The sequence below is a fragment of the Triticum aestivum genome, chromosome 1A, assembly GCF_018294505.1.
Source record: "Triticum aestivum cultivar Chinese Spring chromosome 1A, IWGSC CS RefSeq v2.1, whole genome shotgun sequence".
Classification (NCBI taxonomy): Eukaryota; Viridiplantae; Streptophyta; class Magnoliopsida; order Poales; family Poaceae; genus Triticum; species Triticum aestivum.
This window is the reverse complement of record NC_057794.1, coordinates 521,938,774-521,945,450: the sequence shown is the minus strand read 5'-3', so window position 1 is coordinate 521,945,450 and position 6,677 is coordinate 521,938,774.

Below are 6,677 nucleotides of genomic sequence, written 5' to 3'. Positions count from 1 at the left end.
GCATATGATATATACTTATACTGTTACATTACTTATGATACTGTTTGGAGATGGGGGCTGAAGGGGCAGGTGGCTCCATCCCGGTAGAGGTGGGCCTGGGTTCCCGACGGCCCCCGACTGTTACTTTGAGGCGGAGCGACAGGGCAGGTTGAGACCACCTAGGAGAGAGGTGGGCCTGGACCTGGTCGGCATTCGCGGATACTTAACGCGTTTAACGAGATCTTGGTATTTGATCTGAGTCTGGCCACTGGCCTATACGCACTAACCATCTACGCGGGGACAGTTATGGGCACTCGACGTCGTGGTATCAGCCGAAGCCTTCGTGACGTCAGCGACTGAGCGGCACGCGCCGGGTTGGACTGGAACGCCTGCTCTTGTATAAGGGAGGCTAGGTCTGCTCACCGGCCGCGTACGCAACGTGCAGGTGTGCAATGGGCGATGTGCCCAGACCCCTGCGCGGATAGGATTTAGACCGGCGTGCTGACCTCTTTGTTGTGCCTAGGTAGGGATGCGATGTGTTGATCTTCCGAGTCCGGGCATGACCCAGAAAAGTGTGTCCGGACAAAGGGGATCGAGCGTGTTGGGAAATCTGGTGCACCACTGCATGGAAGTTAATCTATTCGAATAGCCGTGATCTTCGGTAATAGGACGACTTGGAGTTGTACCTTAACCTTATGACAACTAGAACTGGATACTTAATAAAACACACCCTTCCAAGTGCCAGATACAACCGGTGATCACTCTCTCACAGGGCGACGAGGGGAGGATCATCGGTTAGGATTATGCTACACGATGCTACTTGGTGAACTTACCATCTACTCTCTTCTCCTGCTGCAAGATGGAGGTGGCCAGAAGCGTAGTCTACGATAGGACTAGCTACCCCCTCTTATTCCGGCATTCTGCAGTCCAGTCCACATATGATACCCTTAATCCTTTTGATACCAATGCATACATATGTAGTGTAGCTCCTTGCTTGCGAGTACTTTGGATGAGTACTCACGGTTGGTTTGCTACCTCTTTTCCCCCTTTCTATACCCGATTGCTGCGAACAGACGTTGGAGCCCAGGAGCCAGACGCCACTGTCGATGACGACTACTACTCGGGAGGTGCCTACTACTACGTGCAGCCCGCTGACGACGACCAGGAGTAGTTTAGAAGGATCTCAGGCAGGAGGCCTGCGCCTCTTTTGATCTATATCCTAGTTTGTGCTAGCCTTCTTAAGGCAATCTTGTTTAACTTATGTCTGTACTCAGATATTGTTGCTTCCACTGAATCGTCTATGATCGAGCTCTTGTATTCGAGCTCTCGAGGCCCCTGGCTTGTAATATGATGCTTGTATGACTTATTTTATTTGTAGAGTTGTGTTCTGATATCTTCCCGTGAGTCCCTGATCTTGATCATACACGTTTGCGTGTATGATTAGTGTACGGTCAAATCGGGGGCATCACAGGTATACATGGATCACAAGAGTTTGAGGTATATCTTCACGCAAAAAGAGTTGAATCTCAGGCAGAGACGATGGTTGGAACTCATAAAGGTTTATGATATGAAGTTGCATTATCATCCCGGAAAGGCTAACGTGGTCGATGCGTTGAGACGAAAAAGTCATGTCAATACACTCATGACCGGATTGTTACCCAAGGAGTTAGCAGGAGACCTTCGTGAGCTATGTTTGAAGATAGTTCCGAGAGGCTATGTAGCAGCATTGGAGATTAGTCTACCTTGATGGATAAGATCAGAGAAGCACAGAAGACGGATAAGGAGATTGCCGAGATAAAGGAAAGGATGAACAAAGGAAAGGCTAAATGATTTCGTGAGGATGAGCATGATACCTTATGGTTTGAGGACCGTGTATATGTGCCAAACGATCAAGTGAACAGGAAGCTGATTTTATAGGAGGCCCATGATTCGCCATATTCGATTCATCCAGGAAATACCAAGATGTACTTGGATCTGAAGGATAGATTCTGGTGGACCGGAATGAAGAAGGATATTGCGGAGTATGTAGCAGTTTGTGATGTATGTCAGAGAGTGAAGGCAGAACATCAGAAGCCAACAGGATTGCTACAACCATTGCTGATACCCGAATGGAAGTGGGATAAGCTAGGCATGGATTTTATCACGGGATTACCAAGGACTCATTCAAGCTATGACTCGATATGGGTTTAGTCGATCGTTTGACGAAAGTCGCTCATTTTATCCCAGTGAAGACCACTTACACCAGTGCTAAGTTGGCAAAGATATACATGACCAGGATCGTATGTTTGCATGGAGTTCCGAGGACAATTGTATCAGATAGCGGAACCCAGTTTACCTCAAAGTTTTTGAATCAGTTGCATGAAACTTTGGGAACCAGGCTAGAGTTTAGTACAACTTTTCACCCGCAGACGGATGGACAGACTAAGAGAGTCAATCAGATTCTGGAGGACATGTTGAGAGCTTGTGCACTAGATTATGGATCTAGTTGGGACGATAATTTGCCTTACGCGGAATTCTCTTACAACAACAGTTACCAAACCAGCTTGAAGATGGCCCCTTTCGAAGCATTGTACGGAAGGAGGTGCAGAACGCCGTTGTTCTGGGATGAAGTTGGAGACCGACAGTTGATTGGACCAGATTTGATTAAAGAGTTTGAAGAGAAGGTTAAGCTGATTCGCGATAGACTCAAGGTAGTCCAGTCTAGGCAGAAGAGCTATGCGGATTCTAAACTCAAGGAGACATTTTACAAAGTTGGAGACAGAGTGTATCTTCGTGTATCACCACTCCGAGGAGTTAAGCGCTTTGGAGTTAAGGGAAAGTTAGCACCACGTTTTGTGGGACCATACAAATCTTTGGAACATATGGGAGAAGTTGCTTACAAGTTGGAATTGCCCGAAGGATTGTCAGGAGTTCACGATGTGTTCTACGTTTCTCAGTTGAAGAAGTGCCACACAGAGATGGCTGATATCCCTCTGAGAGACACAATGCCACTGGAAGCGATACAGTTGGATAGCAATTTGACCTATGAGGAAAAGCCAATCAAGATTCTTGATTTTGCCAGCCGTGTTACACGCAGCAAGGTTATTAAGTTTTGCAAAGTTCAGTGGAGCCACCATACTGAAGATGAAGCCACCTGGGAACGCGAGGAAGACCTACGGAAAGATCACCCTCACCTATTTTCTAGCCAACCCGAATCTCGAGGGCGAGATTCATCTTAAGGGGGGTAGGTTTGTAACATCCCAAATTTTCAATTTGGAATGTTATACACTAGATCATCATTGCATACCATATTTGTTGCATTTTCGCTTGATCCCAGAAATTCTACGCAACTCAAGGACCCACAGAGAGAGTTGGGAATTTCATTATTTTCATATTTGAGTTTTTCTCGAATTTTGAAAAGAGGATCGTTTGATTTTAATTATTTTATCTTCGAATATTTCTTTTATAAAAATAAAAGAGAGAGGATAAAATGACTTCCTCAAAATAAAGAAATATTGGAGATTTAATATTAAAATCAAATAAGAGTTTTATTCGGATATTTATCGCTATTTTATTTGAATTAGGAAAAATATGCGTTTTTCAAATTGCATTAGAGTCCCAAATAAATGTTCACCTTGTCCGGTAGATTTTTAGAGGACGGGGAAGATTTATTTCAGGATTTTTGGAGTCCATTTAGTATTTCTTTTCTTTCTTTTTCTGCACGTCAGAATATTTTTTAAAAAAAAAAGAGAAACCGACTCCGGGCCGTACCCGAGCGGGACTCCGCCTGGGGGGCTTTATAAGCCGCGCCGGCCAAGCCCCGCAGCCCACCAGCCCGCGCCCCGCCGCCAAACCCTAGCCGCCGGCTGCCGTCGCCCGCCGTCGTCGGAAATGCACCGCCGCCGGAACCGCGCCGCCGCCGCTGGATCTCGTCGCCGTTGACAACCGGTTGACCGGTCGGTTTTCTTTGATTAAACCCCGTTTTTTTAATTTTTTCCAGTTTATTTTCGTTAGATCGGTTTTCCTTTGGTTTTGTTATTTACTGGACGTTTGTCCGTACATTCTTTTTAACCAACGGTTTTCACCTGTTAGCCGCAAATAGCGAATGTTCATTCGTTAGACTATTCGTCAGTTTTTCTTTTTTCTCGGATTTTTCGCGATTATTTTCGATCGCGATTCCTGATCCGATTTTCGTTTTAGTTTAACTTTTCGCTCGTTTATCGGAATCAGGCGATTCAAGCACCTAGAGTTTTGTCCCGAAGCCCTCTTTCTGTTTAACCAACTTGAACAAGTTTTTGCTAGTGTAAAATTTGACTTTAGTCCAGATTAGTAAACGAAGCTTGTTTCTTTCACAGTTTGAGTTTCATTGCTTCGTTTGATTTGATTCTTTTTGCAAACCAGAGTTCTTAAGTTGAACTTTCTGGTTAGATCTTCTTATTTGAGTTTTACCCATGCACCTTGCGTGATTTCTTATTGTATGCTTGTTTGATTGCGATAGAGTACCTGGAGTGCGAAGCGTGCTACTACGAGTCTCTAGGTTTCACGAATCATCAGCAAGGCAAATAACACTTTGATCATACCTCTTTACTACCCAGTTTTATTGCATTAGATCAACCCTCAAACACTTGCATGGTTAGGACTTGAATAAATTGTGGGTTTTGGGAAGTAGATGAGGTAGTACCTATCACCTGTTTATTATCAAACCCTTGGGAGTTACTTCTACGTTATGCTTATATTGTCATGCTATGCTCGTAGACGTGGATTGGGTTTGAGGATATCCATGACAGAAGTGAGTTGTTAATTAATGTTTCAACTTAAGGTGGCAACTTAAATACACATCTGGGTGGATTGAGGCACCTGGGGAACCTAGTGATTGCCTGTAACTTTTGGAAATCCCGGGGTACCGTGTGATTCTCCTATGGACTGCCACCCAGGCTCAAAGGGATCATAAGATTTTTCATGTTGGAAACTTCCGTGTGCAGCCACATGCCAATATGGGCTCTGGCATAGTTGAGTAAGTTGTGGGAAACCTTTCCATGATGGGCTAGCAAATGTAGGGGATTGTATGTGTATAGGCCTATCTATCGATTAAGGGGACCTCTTCGGAAAGACTGTGTCTCGGTCATCCGTTTCTCAAACATCATGTAGTGCGAGAAATCTAACGGAGGAGATCGAGTCTTATGGGGAAAAGTGCACAAACCTCTACATAGTGTACGAACTAATCATGGTTAGTCGTGTCCCTGGTTATGGACATTTTTGAATATCTAGTTCTTGGATTATCATGTGGATCTCATCACCTTTAATACAATTTGATTGAGTTATTACGTACCTTTTAATTGGGATTGAGAGGGGGTTTACCTTCTCAATGTTTTTCAACCAACTTTGTAGTTAAATAAAATATATTCCTTTGAAGTAGGGAAAAATTGGCTTTCCGCAAAACATATTAACCATACAGCCTCCACCAGCCAAATATGCATGTAGTGATAGCATTATTCCGTTCATTACTCTCTTGTGTTACATTGCCAGCATATTCCATGTGCTGACCCATTTCGGGCTGCAACGTATCATGTTCCAGACTTTTCAGACAACGAGTAAGGAGCCTTAGGTCGTGGTCTTTCACTCAGTGATGCCGTTGGAGTTGATGGACTCACTTTATCTTCCAAGCCTTCCGCTGTTATCGTATTAGATAGCCTTAAGCCATATTTATTGTAATAAGTTCTCTTTTGAGACATTCGATGTAATAAGTGTGTGATTGCTACTCTGTTATAAATCCTCAAGTACTATGCGTGTCAGCATTACCGATCCAGGGATGACACTGATGCACAGAGATCAGACTGTTTAAGATCTGGTCGCTACAAAATCACACTAGAGCAGGTTCAAACAAGCATGACAAAAGTGCAAAAGATATCAGCATCACAGACTTAGTGAAAATACTAACATGTCAAAAACAACATCAGGAAGCACTATTTAGAGCAAGCAAACAATATGCTACAAGAACATATCATAGAAAACAAAGGCATGGAATGATTCTACTAAATGCATAGATCAAAAGTACCTTACTGATCATGAGCCAAAAAGGCACAGAAGATATGATGGCACCCATGTAAACATAGCAAGATTTATTAACAGATTCAGACTTAGGAGAAAATCAAAGCATGGTATAAACAGATTCACGATAGCAACTTTGTGAGCTCATCTCACATGGGTACCTCTGGTGGATCAACATTGGATTTAGATTTCTCGGCGGGCTCCATCTTTGCTGACAAAGTTTTCATTTCTTGCAGAAGATCTGTTCACCCCTCGGATGATGCAAACCACTTCATCATGGTTGTGTCCTTTAGCCGACATATTTTCCATCTTAATGAGGATTCTGTGGTGGCTGCATTGGAATCAGTGATTGGAGGATCGGCCATTGATTTGTCGGTCCAACTCATCAAGGGCAAGGTATTTTCTTTCATTGTTTCCTGCAAGCAAGTTGGCCTTTGCATTCTCAAGTTGAGATCGTTTGCATGCCCGCAATTCAAATGTTATTTTCACCTTTGGGGAAATGGTGGTCCAAATTGGAGACGTGAGTTAGAGATCTGGAGAAAGGAATGTGACGCTGAGTGGATTCTGGTTAGTCCCTTTAAAAAGCATGCAACTTTGGGTTTGATTGCTATGCATAAACCTCCATCAAAGTCTTCTCTTAGATCGGGTTCTTTGACAAGGAAGAAAATCTC